The sequence below is a fragment of the Protopterus annectens genome, chromosome 7.part0 (assembly GCF_019279795.1).
Source record: "Protopterus annectens isolate FY-2018-M chromosome 7.part0, PAN1.0, whole genome shotgun sequence".
NCBI classification, from domain to species: domain Eukaryota; kingdom Metazoa; phylum Chordata; order Ceratodontiformes; family Protopteridae; genus Protopterus; species Protopterus annectens.
Window position 1 is genome coordinate 137,328,627 of NC_056739.1, and position 16,401 is coordinate 137,345,027.

A 16,401-nucleotide genomic window follows, 5' to 3' on the forward strand; every position below is an offset into this window, starting at 1 on the left:
CCTTCCACACAGTTAAAATCAATTTAAATACTGTAATTTTTGAACAAAAAAGCAGATACAGGTACTTAAATTCTCTTATCGTCCAGTTGAATATAGCAAGTTCTTAGCCGGCCAAAGCTGAGGTTTTTAAGCAGAAAATATTTCACACTGTACCACTTAAATAGGCAAGGACAGGAAATCAAAGAATGTGACTACCCCCACACCTGTAATTACTAGCAAATAACAAAATTCAGCAAACACTGACTAACTTCCAGTTCAGCTAATATTCCTTCCACACAGTTAAAATCAATTTAAATACTGTATTTTTTGGAAAAAAAGAGCAGATAAAGGTACTTAAATTCTCTTATACGTCCAGTTGAATATAGCAAGTTCTTAGCCGGCCAAAGCTGAGGTTTTTAAGCAGAAAATATTTCACACTGTACCACTTAAATAGGCAAGGACAGGAAATCAAAGAATGTGACTACCCCACACCTGTAATTACTAGCAAATAACAAAATTCAGCAAACACTGACTAACTTCCAGTTCAGCTAATATTCCTTCCACACAGTTAAAATCAATTTAAATACTGTATTTTTTGAAAAAAAGAGCAGATAAAGGTACTTAAATTCTCTTATACGTCCAGTTGAATATAGCAAGTTCTTAGCCGGCCAAAGCTGAGGATTTAAGCAGAAAATATTTCACACTGTACCACTTAAATAGGCAAGGACAGGAAATCAAAGAATGTGACTACCCCCACACCTGTAATTACTAGCAAATAACAAAATTCAGCAAACACTGACTAACTTCCAGTTCAGCTAATATTCCTTCCACACAGTTAAAATCAATTTAAATACTGTATTTTTTGAAAAAAAGAGCAGATAAAGGTACTTAAATTCTCTTATACGTCCAGTTGAATATAGCAAGTTCTTAGCCGGCCAAAGCTGAGGTTTTAAGCAGAAAATATTTCACACTGTACCACTTAAATAGGCAAGGACAGGAAATCAAAGAATGTGACTACCCCCACACCTGTAATTACTAGCAAATAACAAAATTCAGCAAACACTGACTAACTTCCAGTTCAGCTAATATTCCTTCCACACAGTTAAAATCAATTTAAATACTGTAATTTTTGAAAAAACGAGCAGATAAAGGTATTTAAATTCTCTTATTCGTCCAGTTGAATATAGCAAGTTCTTAGCCGGCCAAAGCTGAGGTTTTTAAGCAGAAAATATTTCACACTGTACCACTTAAATAGGCAAGGACAGGAAATCAAAGAATGTGACTACCCCACACCTGTAATTACTAGCAAATAACAAAATTCAGCAAACACTGACTAACTTCCAGTTCAGCTAATATTCCTTCCACACAGTTAAAATCAATTTAAATACTGTATTTTTTGAAAAAAAAGAGCAGATAAAGGTACTTAAATTCTCTTATACGTCCAGTTGAATATAGCAAGTTCTTAGCCGGCCAAAGCTGAGGTTTTAAGCAGAAAATATTTCACACTGTACCACTTAAATAGGCAAGGACAGGAAATCAAAGAATGTGACTACCCCACACCTGTAATTACTAGCAAATAACAAAATTCAGCAAACACTGACTAACTTCCAGTTCAGCTAATATTCCTTCCACACAGTTAAAATCAATTTAAATACTGTATTTTTTGAAAAAAAGAGCAGATAAAGGTACTTAAATTCTCTTATACGTCCAGTTGAATATAGCAAGTTCTTAGCCGGCCAAAGCTGAGGGATTAAGCAGAAAATATTTCACACTGTACCACTTAAATAGGCAAGGACAGGAAATCAAAGAATGTGACTACCCCACACCTGTAATTACTAGCAAATAACAAAATTCAGCAAACACTGACTAACTTCCAGTTCAGCTAATATTCCTTCCACACAGTTAAAATCAATTTAAATACTGTATTTTTTGAAAAAAAGAGCAGATAAAGGTACTTAAATTCTCTTATACGTCCAGTTGAATATAGCAAGTTCTTAGCCTGCCAAAGCTGAGGGTTTAAGCAGAAAATATTTCACACTGTACCACTTAAATAGGCAAGGACAGGAAATCAAAGAATGTGACTACCCCACACCTGTAATTACTAGCAAATAACAAAATTCAGCAAACACTGACTAACTTCCAGTTCAGCTAATATTCCTTCCACACAGTTAAAATCAATTTAAATACTGTATTTTTTGGAAAAAAAAGAGCAGATAAAGGTACTTAAATTCTCTTATACGTCCAGTTGAATATAGCAAGTTCTTAGCCGGCCAAAGCTGAGGTTTTTAAGCAGAAAATATTTCACACTGTACCACTTAAATAGGCAAGGACAGGAAATCAAAGAATGTGACTACCCCCACACCTGTAATTACTAGCAAATAACAAAATTCAGCAAACACTGACTAACTTCCAGTTCAGCTAATATTCCTTCCACACAGTTAAAATCAATTTAAATACTGTATTTTTTTGAAAAAAAGAGCAGATAAAGGTACTTAAATTCAACGTCCAGTTGAATATAGCAAGTTCTTAGCCGGCCAAAGCTGAGGTTTTTAAGCAGAAAATATTTCACACTGTACCACTTAAATAGGCAAGGACAGGAAATCAAAGAATGTGACTACCCCACACCTGTAATTACTAGCAAATAACAAAATTCAGCAAACACTGACTAACTTCCAGTTCAGCTAATATTCCTTCCACACAGTTAAAATCAATTTAAATACTGTATTTTTTGAAAAAAAAGAGCAGATAAAGGTACTTAAATTCTCTTATACGTCCAGTTGAATATAGCAAGTTCTTAGCCGGCCAAAGCTGAGGTTTTTAAGCAGAAAATATTTCACACTGTACCACTTAAATAGGCAAGGACAGGAAATCAAAGAATGTGACTACCCCACACCTGTAATTACTAGCAAATAACAAAATTCAGCAAACACTGACTAACTTCCAGTTCAGCTAATATTCCTTCCACACAGTTAAAATCAATTTAAATACTGTATTTTTTGAAAAAAAGAGCAGATAAAGGTACTTAAATTCTCTTATCGTCCAGTTGAATATAGCAAGTTCTTAGCCGGCCAAAGCTGAGGTTTTTAAGCAGAAAATATTTCACACTGTACCACTTAAATAGGCAAGGACAGGAAATCAAAGAATGTGACTACCCCACACCTGTAATTACTAGCAAATAACAAAATTCAGCAAACACTGACTAACTTCCAGTTCAGCTAATATTCCTTCCACACAGTTAAAATCAATTTAAATACTGTATTTTTTGAAAAAAAGAGCAGATAAAGGTACTTAAATTCTCTTATCGTCCAGTTGGATATAGCAAGTTCTTAGCCGGCCAAAGCTGAGGATTTAAGCAGAAAATATTTCACACTGTACCACTTAAATAGGCAAGGACAGGAAATCAAAGAATGTGACTACCCCCACACCTGTAATTACTAGCAAATAACAAAATTCAGCAAACACTGACTAACTTCCAGTTCAGCTAATATTCCTTCCACACAGTTAAAATCAATTTAAATACTGTATTTTTTGAAAAAAAAGAGCAGATAAAGGTACTTAAATTCTCTTATACGTCCAGTTGAATATAGCAAGTTCTTAGCCGGCCAAAGCTGAGGTTTTAAGCAGAAAATATTTCACACTGTACCACTTAAATAGGCAAGGACAGGAAATCAAAGAATGTGACTACCCCACACCTGTAATTACTAGCAAATAACAAAATTCAGCAAACACTGACTAACTTCCAGTTCAGCTAATATTCCTTCCACACAGTTAAAATCAATTTAAATACTGTATTTTTTGAAAAAAAGAGCAGATAAAGGTACTTAAATTCTCTTATCCGTCCAGTTGAATATAGCAAGTTCTTAGCCGGCCAAAGCTGAGGTTTTTAAGCAGAAAATATTTCACACTGTACCACTTAAATAGGCAAGGACAGGAAATCAAAGAATGTGACTACCCCACACCTGTAATTACTAGCAAATAACAAAATTCAGCAAACACTGACTAACTTCCAGTTCAGCTAATATTCCTTCCACACAGTTAAAATCAATTTAAATACTGTATTTTTTGAAAAAAAAGAGCAGATAAAGGTACTTAAATTCTCTTATACGTCCAGTTGAATATAGCAAGTTCTTAGCCGGCCAAAGCTGAGGTTTAAGCAGAAAATATTTCACACTGTACCACTTACATAAGCAAGGACAGGAAATCAAAGAATGTGACTACCCCACACCTGTAATTACTAGCAAATAACAAAATTCAGCAAACACTGACTAACTTCCAGTTCAGCTAATATTCCTTCCACACAGTTAAAATCAATTTAAATACTGTATTTTTTGAAAAAAAGAGCAGATAAAGGTACTTAAATTCTCTTATACGTCCAGTTGAATATAGCAAGTTCTTAGCCGGCCAAAGCTGAGGTTTTAAGCAGAAAATATTTCACACTGTACCACTTAAATAGGCAAGGACAGGAAATCAAAGAATGTGACTACCCCACACCTGTAATTACTAGCAAATAACAAAATTCAGCAAACACTGACTAACTTCCAGTTCAGCTAATATTCCTTCCACACAGTTAAAATCAATTTAAATACTGTATTTTTTGAAAAAAATGAGCAGATAAAGGTACTTAAATTCTCTTATCGTCCAGTTGAATATAGCAAGTTCTTAGCCGGCCAAAGCTGAGGATTTAAGCAGAAAATATTTCACACTGTACCACTTAAATAGGCAAGGACAGGAAATCAAAGAATGTGACTACCCCACACCTGTAATTACTAGCAAATAACAAAATTCAGCAAACACTGACTAACTTCCAGTTCAGCTAATATTCCTTCCACACAGTTAAAATCAATTTAAATACTGTATTTTTTTGAAAAAAAGAGCAGATAAAGGTACTTAAATTCTCTTATACGTCCAGTTGAATATAGCAAGTTCTTAGCCGGCCAAAGCTGAGGTTTTAAGCAGAAAATATTTCACACTGTACCACTTAAATAGGCAAGGACAGGAAATCAAAGAATGTGACTACCCCACACCTGTAATTACTAGCAAATAACAAAATTCAGCAAACACTGACTAACTTCCAGTTCAGCTAATATTCCTTCCACACAGTTAAAATCAATTTAAATACTGTATTTTTTGAAAAAAAGAGCAGATAAAGGTACTTAAATTCTCTTATACGTCCAGTTGAATATAGCAAGTTCTTAGCCGGCCAAAGCTGAGGTTTTAAGCAGAAAATATTTCACACTGTACCACTTAAATAGGCAAGGACAGGAAATCAAAGAATGTGACTACCCCCACACCTGTAATTACTAGCAAATAACAAAATTCAGCAAACACTGACTAACTTCCAGTTCAGCTAATATTCCTTCCACACAGTTAAAATCAATTTAAATACTGTATTTTTTGAAAAAAAGAGCAGATAAAGGTACTTAAATTCTCTTATACGTCCAGTTGAATATAGCAAGTTCTTAGCCGCCAAAGCTGAGGGTTTAAGCAGAAAATATTTCACACTGTACCACTTAAATAGGCAAGGACAGGAAATCAAAGAATGTGACTACCCCCACACCTGTAATTACTAGCAAATAACAAAATTCAGCAAACACTGACTAACTTCCAGTTCAGCTAATATTCCTTCCACACAGTTAAAATCAATTTAAATACTGTATTTTTTTGAAAAAAAGAGCAGATAAAGGTACTTAAATTCTCTTATACGTCCAGTTGAATATAGCAAGTTCTTAGCCGGCCAAAGCTGAGGTTTTTAAGCAGAAAATATTTCACACTGTACCACTTAAATAGGCAAGGACAGGAAATCAAAGAATGTGACTACCCCACACCTGTAATTACTAGCAAATAACAAAATTCAGCAAACACTGACTAACTTCCAGTTCAGCTAATATTCCTTCCACACAGTTAAAATCAATTTAAATACTGTATTTTTTGAATAAAAAGCAGATAAAGGTACTTAAATTCTCTTATACGTCCAGTTGAATATAGCAAGTTCTTAGCCGGCCAAAGCTGAGGTTTTAAGCAGAAAATATTTCACACTGTACCACTTAAATAGGCAAGGACAGGAAATCAAAGAATGTGACTACCCCACACCTGTAATTACTAGCAAATAACAAAATTCAGCAAACACTGACTAACTTCCAGTTCAGCTAATATTCCTTCCACACAGTTAAAATCAATTTAAATACTGTATTTTTTTGAAAAAAAAGAGCAGATAAAGGTACTTAAATTCTCTTATACGTCCAGTTGAATATAGCAAGTTCTTAGCCGGCCAAAGCTGAGGTTTTTAAGCAGAAAATATTTCACACTGTACCACTTAAATAGGCAAGGACAGGAAATCAAAGAATGTGACTACCCCCACACCTGTAATTACTAGCAAATAACAAAATTCAGCAAACACTGACTAACTTCCAGTTCAGCTAATATTCCTTCCACACAGTTAAAATCAATTTAAATACTGTATTTTTTTGAAAAAAAGAGCAGATAAAGGTACTTAAATTCTCTTATACGTCCAGTTGAATATAGCAAGTTCTTAGCCGGCCAAAGCTGAGGTTTTAAGCAGAAAATATTTCACACTGTACCACTTAAATAGGCAAGGACAGGAAATCAAAGAATGTGACTACCCCCACACCTGTAATTACTAGCAAATAACAAAATTCAGCAAACACTGACTAACTTCCAGTTCAGCTAATATTCCTTCCACACAGTTAAAATCAATTTAAATACTGTATTTTTTGAAAAAAAGAGCAGATAAAGGTACTTAAATTCTCTTATACGTCCAGTTGAATATAGCAAGTTCTTAGCTGGCCAAAGCTGAGTTTAAGCAGAAAATATTTCACACTGTACCACTTAAATAGGCAAGGACAGGAAATCAAAGAATGTGACTACCCCCACACCTGTAATTACTAGCAAATAACAAAATTCAGCAAACACTGACTAACTTCCAGTTCAGCTAATATTCCTTCCACACAGTTAAAATCAATTTAAATACTGTATTTTTTGAAAAAAAAAGAGCAGATAAAGGTACTTAAATTCTCTTATACGTCCAGTTGAATATAGCAAGTTCTTAGCCAGCCAAAGCTGAGGGTTTTAAGCAGAAAATACTTCACACTGTACCACTTAAATAGGCAAGGACAGGAAATCAAAGAATGTGACTACCCCACACCTGTAATTACTAGCAAATAACAAAATTCAGCAAACACTGACTAACTTCCAGTTCAGCTAATATTCCTTCCACACAGTTAAAATCAATTTAAATACTGTATTTTTTGGGGAAAAAAAAGCAGATAAAGGTACTTAAATTCTCTTATATGTCCAGTTGAATATAGCAAGTTCTTAGCCGGCCAAAGCTGAGGTTTTAAGCAGAAAATATTTCACACTGTACCACTTAAATAGGCAAGGACAGGAAATCAAAGAATGTGACTACCCCCACACCTGTAATTACTAGCAAATAACAAAATTCAGCAAACACTGACTAACTTCCAGTTCAGCTAATATTCCTTCCACACAGTTAAAATCAATTTAAATACTGTATTTTTTGAAAAAAGAGCAGATAAAGGTACTTAAATTCTCTTATACGTCCAGTTGAATATAGCAAGTTCTTAGCCGGCCAAAGCTGAGGTTTTTAAGCAGAAAATATTTCACACTGTACCACTTAAATAGGCAAGGACAGGAAATCAACCATCATGTTAGACAGACCATATACATTTTACAGCACTGAACATCATATTAGACACACCACATAGTTTGTACATCACTGACCATCATGTTAGACACACCATATAATGTTTACAGTACTAACCATCATCTTAGGCACACCATATAGTGTTTACAACACTGACCATCATGTTAGACATACCATATAGTGTTTACAGCACTAACCATCATGTTTGACAAACCATATAATTTTTACAGCACTGACCATCATGTTAGACACACCATATAGTGTTTACAGCACTGGCATCATGTTAGACACACCATATAGTATTCCCAGCATGGACCATCATGTTAGACCCACCATATAGTGTCTACAGCATGGACCATTATGTTAGACACACCATATAGTGTTTACAGCACTGACCATCATGATAGACACCATATAGTGTTTACAGCACTGACCATCATGTTAGACACACCATTTAGTGTTTACAGCACAAACCATCATGTTAGACATACCATATAGTGTTTGCAGCACTGACCATCATTTTAGACACACCATATAGTGTTTACAGCACTGACCATCATGTTTGACACATGATGTAGTGGTTACAGCATGGACCATCAAGTTAGATGCACCATATAGTGTTTACAGTATGGACCATCATGTTAGACACACCTTATAGTGTTTACAGCACAAACCATCATGTTAGACACACCATATAGTGTTTACAGCACTGACCATCATGCTAGGCAAACCATTTAGAGTTTACAGCATGGACCATCATGTTAGACACAGCATATAGTATTTCAACACCGACCGTCATATTAGACACACCATATAGTGTTTATAGCACTGACCATCATGTTAGATGTGCCATATAGTATTTACAGCATGGACCATCATGTTAGACACATCATATAGTGTTTACAGTATGGGCCATTACGTTAGACACACCATATAATGTGTACAGCACTGACCATCATGTTAGACACCATATAGTGTTTACAGCACTGACCGTCATGTTAAACACACCATATAGTATTTACAGCACTGACCATCATGTTAGACACACCATATAGCATTTACAACATGGAACATCATAAACTGACACACCATGTAGTGTTTACATCATGGGTCATCATGTTAGACACACTATATAGGGTTTACAGCACTGACCATCATTTTAGACATGCTATATAGTACTTACAACATGGACCATCATGTTAGACACACCATATAGTGCTTACAGTACTGACAACCATGTTAGTCACACCATATAGTGCTTACAGCACTGACAAGCATGCTAGATATGCTATATAGTGTTTACAGCACTGGCCATTGCATTAGACACACCATATAGTCTTTAAAGCACTGGCCATCATGTTAGACACACCATATAGAATTTACAGCATGGAGTATCGTGTTAGGTACACCATATATTGTTTACAGCATGGACTATCATGTTAGATAAACGATATAGTGTTTATAGCACTGACCATCATGTTAGACACACCATATTGAGAAGGCCAATCAGCTAAGTTTATGCTACTCCTTTCACTCTTTCCACTTAAAAAAAAATAAAATTTTATCTGCTTTTACTGTATTTGTGTTTCTTCCTACTTTATTTTGCTTTTGCGTCATCTTAAAAGTACTCAGTTGTATTTATTACTGCTTGGTGTAACTCATTCTAAGCCTTTTAGTTTAATCACTCGGGCTTTAGACCAGTTGTTTTACATTAAGAAGGTTTGTGGTCTGCACTGTAGTGGCAGAACAGGTAGCTTACATCCTAGACTAGATCCAGGCCTGCTGAATCTAGCTTTGTTTGTATAACTTGAGCACTAATCCAGGCATTCTTTAAAGTATTCAATTGTATTTATTATTGCTTGGTAGTAACTTGATTAAAGTATATCTATCATTCTAAGTCTTTTGGATTAAGCACTTGGGCTTCAGACCAGTTGCTTTACATTAGGAAGGTTTGTGGCCTGCACTGTGGTGGCAGGACAGGTAGCTTACATCCTTCTAAGTTGGGAACTGCTGATTGAGGGCTCAGTGTCTGTTATTCTAAAAGTGTATTAGTTCTGGTTTAAGCACTTGGGCTTCAGGACAGTTATTTTACATTAAGAAGGTTTGTGGTCTGCACTCTTGTGGGAGGAGAGGCTGGACTCTGCCCTTCTGAGCTGGGAATTTCTGGTTAAAGGCTTATAGTCCCTGCATATTTGAACTGTTTCTTACTGAAATTGGTACACCTTGTTTGCTGTAGCATAGACTAGATCCAGGCCTGCTGCATCTAGCTTTGTTTGTATGCTTGTTGTTTCTTTGCTTGTTATTTCCCTGAAACGCTAATTCCACTTAAAATGCGGCTTTTCAGCACTTCTGTGGATCTCTAGTGATATCTGCATTGCTTACTGTACTTATTTCCTTGTTTCACTTGAAAGAAAGTTACTGTTTGTCATTTTTGCATTTACGTTACCTGTAACACATTGCATTTAAGCTACCTGGCACTTGCTCACTAAAGCAATTATATAAGTCAGCACTAAAAAATTAAAAGCACTACACCCTCACAAACTCCCCTTGAGTACCTTGTTCCCCATTGTCCCTTTTTTTCAATTATAAAGGAATTCCCAATACTATTCTAGCATGTCCAAAGGTCAGTTGTCAATCTCCGCTCCGGTCCAGCTGGTGAATCTGGGAATCTTGAGGCAATGTTACAACTGCCTCATGTACACAGACAACCCTCTCCTCCTCCCAACAAATTCCAACACATGTGAGAGATGCAACCATATAGCCAAACTGGAGGCTAAGCTCTCTCAACTCAGTACTGGTGTAACCAGTCAAGAGGAGAAGGAAACCACACTCACTACAATTCCAGTCTCACATAGACCTACCACAACAGCAAACCAAACACATAAACACACACAAACATACTCGGAGGCTCTAAATAAAAATCTGCCTAAGCAGCAGAGACCTCCAAAGCAGACATCCAAGCAACCGCTACCCCAAAACAAAACATGTGCAACACATAGCCCACAAAGCCAGTGTGCCGAACAGTCACAGCCCTTAAGGCTAAACAACACACCGGATACACTTGTAATAGCTGACTCTATCGTCAGGCACACTGACGTCCCGCTCACCAGGCTGAACAAAGAGAAGGTCACGGTGAGCTGCCTGTCGGGTGCTAGGATCCGCCACATAACATAAGCACTCAGGTCACTCCAAGGCAAGTACAAATATAACTCAGTCATTGTCCATGCTGGTGTGAATGACCTGGGACGTACCTCCCTGGACTACATGAAAAGAGACATAGACGAGCTCTCTGAGCATGTAGCCCAGGCCAGTATGACCCTGACCTTGAGTAGCATCTTACCCTCACCAAGAATGATGCCACAACATGAAGACAAGATGATCAATTTCAACAATTGGCTTAAGTATTGGTGTCATTCAAAGGGGATCCAATGCCTGTCAGCCTGGGATGACATGCTCAACAAGCCACGACGCTTCGCTAGGGACGGCTTGCAGCTGTCACCCCTGGGCTTTTGGATATTGCCAAAGGCTCTTGCTACCCCCATAGTGCCTTTTTTAGGCAAGGCTCAAAAGACAAACCCACCTCCATAGGTATCACAAGGGATAAGAAACTAAGAGTAATGCTACTCAACGCCAGAAGTCTAAACCTCAAGATGCATGCACTCGAAACTCTCCTTAGCATGGAGAACATCGATATCTGTGCAGTAACAGAAAACTGGTTTAAGGCTCCCAAGAGCACCCCAGCACTACCAGGTTATACCTCATACCATGCTTTTTGGCCCCAAAACTTGGACCGAACCACAAAAGGAGGGGGAGTATCAATATTCATCAAAGATACCCACACCTCCAGGTTGGTGGCACAGCACGAAGCATCAGAGACTATCCATGTGCAACTAACAGTGGGTGAAACTGCCTTCCAGTTTATAGCCTGCTACAGACCACCCTCCCAAACCCAGGAACCCCACTCGGCCTTCCTGAGAACACTGGAAAATATGAAGGTCTCTCCAAACACCATTATATTGGGTGACTTCAACTACCCAAACATAGACTGGGAGCATTACTCTAGCTCCAGCACCCTAGCCCAAAGGTTCCTAGAATTTATAAACTCAAATGCTATGGAACAACTTGTTACCACTCCCACAAGAGGGGGAAAACATACTGGACCTGATCATCACCATCATGGGGACTCTATGCTCCAGACCAGACATGTATCCCTCACTGGTAAGATCAGACCATAAACTAAACTCACTGGATATTCACATCCCGACCCCACCCCCTGCCCAGAAAGCCACAGTGAAAAACTTCTCTAAAACAAATTTCACACTCCTCAAAACCGAGGTGGAATCCTTCAAAGCCCCCGGGCCTGTGGAAAATACGGCCCAGACTGCAGAATCCTTTATAAACGCATTCTATGAACACCTTCAGGAATGCATGGATCATGCAATCCCAAATAAAACCAAGACCCAATCCTCCAAAGGCAGATGTCCTGTCTGGTGGACCTCAGCCATAAACAAACTATACAATATAAGGAGGAAGCTACTACATGATAGAGCAAAATCCCAAAAAGGGAAGGCATCTCTGATCAGTATTAGCAAAAAACTATGGGCACTCATAAAATCGTCTAAGGCCAGCTTCGAGATAAAAATTGCACAGGACACTAATGATAATCACAAGGCTTTCTTTAGCTATGTTAGGAACCTGGGTGGGAATTCCCAGATATGCTCAGAATTAGTCCAAAATGACAAAAAATACACCGAACCCACAGACATTGCCAACATCCTAGCTGACAGGTTCAGTGCAAACCCTCCCCCCTTCCCCACCAAAAGGGCAAATATCTATCCCAGCAGAGTGCTGCCCCCCTGACATCTCAGATGCTCAGGTAAGAGCCACCCTCTCCAAAGCAAAAAAACAGCATCAATGGGACCAGACGGTGTCCCGGGCTGTGTCCTACATGAACTCCAAGAAGAGCTAAACCCAAACCTAAAACTACTGTTCAATCTCAGCCTTACTACAGGATATGTACCAAAAGAGTGGCGTACAGCAACAGTGGTCCCTCTCCACAAAGTTGGTACCTCAATGGATCCTGGAAACTATCGCCCCATAAGCCTGACTAGCTTGGTCTGCAAAGCTATGGAAAGGATCATCATGGACCTCATAAATAAAGATATTGGGGACCTACAGACACTGGATCCTACCCAGTTCGGCTTTGTTAAGGGCAGATCCTGCCTCTTAAACCTGGTCGATTTCTTTGAAACAGTCACCAAGGCCATTGATGAGGAGAAGGTGGTCCACACAGCCTACCTGGACCTCGCAAAAGCCTTCAATACAATACCCCACTCGGACATTATAGATAAGCTCACCAGCTTAAATATAAACCCCTATGTCACTAGATGGGTTGCAAACTGGCTCAAGGACAGAACCCACATGGTTAGAATTGCTGGAGTCATGTCAGACTCCAAACCAGTTACAAGTGGCGTCCCACAAGGCTCAGTCCTGGGACCTCTCTTGTTCGGTATATATTTCTCGGAGGTACAGGCCAACACGGAAGGACTGTGGCTGACCAAGTTTGCAGATGACTGCAAACTGGACGCCATAATAGACTCTCCAGCCGACACAAGCATTCTCCAAAAGGGCCTCATAGAAACAGACAACTGGTGCCAGAGCCATGGCCTCAAGTTAAATGCCAACAAGTGTATAGTCATCCCCTTTGGCAAAAACAAAGTGCCCACAAATTACCACATTGGTGGTAATCCATTAAGTACAGAAGAAGTAATTAGGGACCTGGGGACCCAAGTTGATAGCAATCTCTCATTTGACAACCACGTGGCCAAAGTGGTTAGAAAAACATTTTATATAGCCCACCTAATCATGAAGGGATTCACATCTAGATTAGGGGAGGTCATCATGCCTCTTTACTCATCCCTCATCATGCCCATAATTGAGTACAATGCCCCTTTTGGGATGTACCTTACCAGGCACCTGCAGCAACTGGAAAGACCCCAAAAGAACCTCACCAAGAGGATCAAAGGACTCAAACAGATGCCATATGCTGCCCGGTTAAAGAAACTCCAGCTCTACTCAGTGGCATACCGGGTGCTCAGAGGCGATCTGTGCCTGATGTATAAAGTCATGTCCAACCCAGAATTAATGGACATGCTGCATCTCAGAAAATCCAAATCCCATCGAGCTACGCTCTTGAGAGACTTGAACCTCAACACTGAAATAAATAGGTCATGCTGGAGGGACAGATTCATAACCCAGAGGCTCCCTTCACTCTGGAATAAAATCCCAGTCCAGGTTACGCAGAGTCCCTCACTGACTCTCTTCAAGAGGAATCTTGATGAGTGGATGGGAGATCATAGGTTTACCCCGAGTATCACTTCTGTGTCACTGTTAGACAGAGGCACAGTATACTAACCTCGAAAAAGGGCTTAGCAAAATTAATTTAAAATGGGTGGTGGAAGCCAAACACACTCTGGCTAGGCTTATAAATGCCCTAGGGCAGATGGTCTAGTATGAATCTATGAACCTATGAACCTATATAGTATTTACTGCACTAGCCATCATGTTAGACATACCATATAGTATTTACAGGATAGACCATCATGTTAGGCAGACGATATAGTGCTTGCGGCATGGACCGTCATGTTAAACACACCATATAGTACCTACGGCACTGACCATCATGTTAGACACACCATATAGTTTTTACAGCATGGACCATCATGTTAGACACATGGCATATATTTTTTCCAGCACTGACAATCATGTTAGATGCACCATATATTATCTACAGCATGGACCATCATGTTAGACACACCATATAGTGTTTACAGCATGGCCCATCATGTTAGACACACTATATAGTGTTTACAGCATGGACCATCATGTCAGACACACCATATTGATTTTACAGCACTGACCATCATGTTAGATGCACCATATAGTATTTACAGCACTGACCATCATGTTAGACACACTATTTAGTGTTTACAGCAGAGACCATCATGTTAGACACACCACATTGTGCTTACAGCAGGGACTATCATGTTAGACACACCATATAGTATTTACAGTGTAGACCATCATGTTAGACACACCATATAGTGTTTACAACACTGACCATTATGTTAGACACACCATATAGTGTTTACTGCATGGACCATCATGTTAGACACACCATATAGTGTTTACAGCATGTACCATCATGTTAGACCACAATATAGTGTTTACAGCACTGACCATCATGTTAGACACACCATATAGTATTTACAGCACTGACCATCATGTTAGACACACCATATAGTACTTCCAGCTCAGACCACCATGTTAGACACACCATACAGTACTTACAGCATGGACCAACATGTTAGACCACAATATAGTGTTTACAGCACTGACCATCATGTTAGACACACCATATAGTATTTACAGCACTGACCATCATGTTAGACACACCATATAGTATTTACAGCTCAGACCACCATGTTAGACACACCATACAGTACTTACAGCATGGACCATCATGTTAGACACACCGTATAGTGTTTACAGCACTGACCATCATTTTAGACACACCATATAGTATTTTCAGCACTGACTATAATGTTAGACACACCATATAGTGTTTACAGCACTGGAATCATGTTAGACACACCATATAGTATTTACAGCATGGACCATCATGTTAGACACACCATATGGTGTTTACAGCATGGACCATTATGGTAGACACACCATATAGTGTTTAGAGCACTGACCATCATGTTAGACACACCATATAGTGTTTACAGCACTGACCATCATGTTAGACACACCATATAGTGTTTACAGCACTGACCATGATGTTAGACACACCATATAGTGTTTAAAGCATGGACCATCATGCTAGACACACCATATAGTGTTTACACTATGGACCGTCATGTTAGACACACCATATAGTGTTTACAGCATGGACCATCATGTTAGACACACCGTATAGTGTTTACAGCATGGACCATCATGTTAGACACACCATATGGTGTTTACAGCATGGGCCATTATGGTAGACACACCATATAGTGTTTACAGCACTGACCATGATGTTAGACACACAATATAGTGTTTAAAGCATGCACCATCATGTTAGACACACCATATAGTGTTTACACTATGGACCGTCATGTTAGACACACCATATAGTATTTACAGCATGGACCATCATGTTAGACACACTGTATAGTGTTTACAGCATGGACCATCATTTTAGACACACCATATAATGTTTACAGCACTGACCATCATGTTTGATACACCATATAGTGTTTACAGCACTGACCATCATGTTAGACACACCATATAGTTTTTACAGCACTGACCATCATGTTGGGCACTCCATATAGTGTTTACAGCACTAACCATCATGTTAGACACACCATATAGTGTTTACAACACTGGCCATCATGTTAGACACACCATATCACGTTTACAGCACTGATCATCATGTTAGACACACCATCTAGTGTTTACAGCACTGGCATCATGTTTGACACACCATATAGTATTTACAGCATGGACCATCATGTTAGACACACCATATGGTGTTTACAGCATGGATCATTATGGTAGATACACCATATAGTGTTTACAGCAGTGACCATCATGTCAGACACTGTATAGTGTTTACAGCACTGACCATCATGTTAGACACACCATTTAGTGCTTATAGCACAGACCATCATGTTAGACACACCATATAGTGT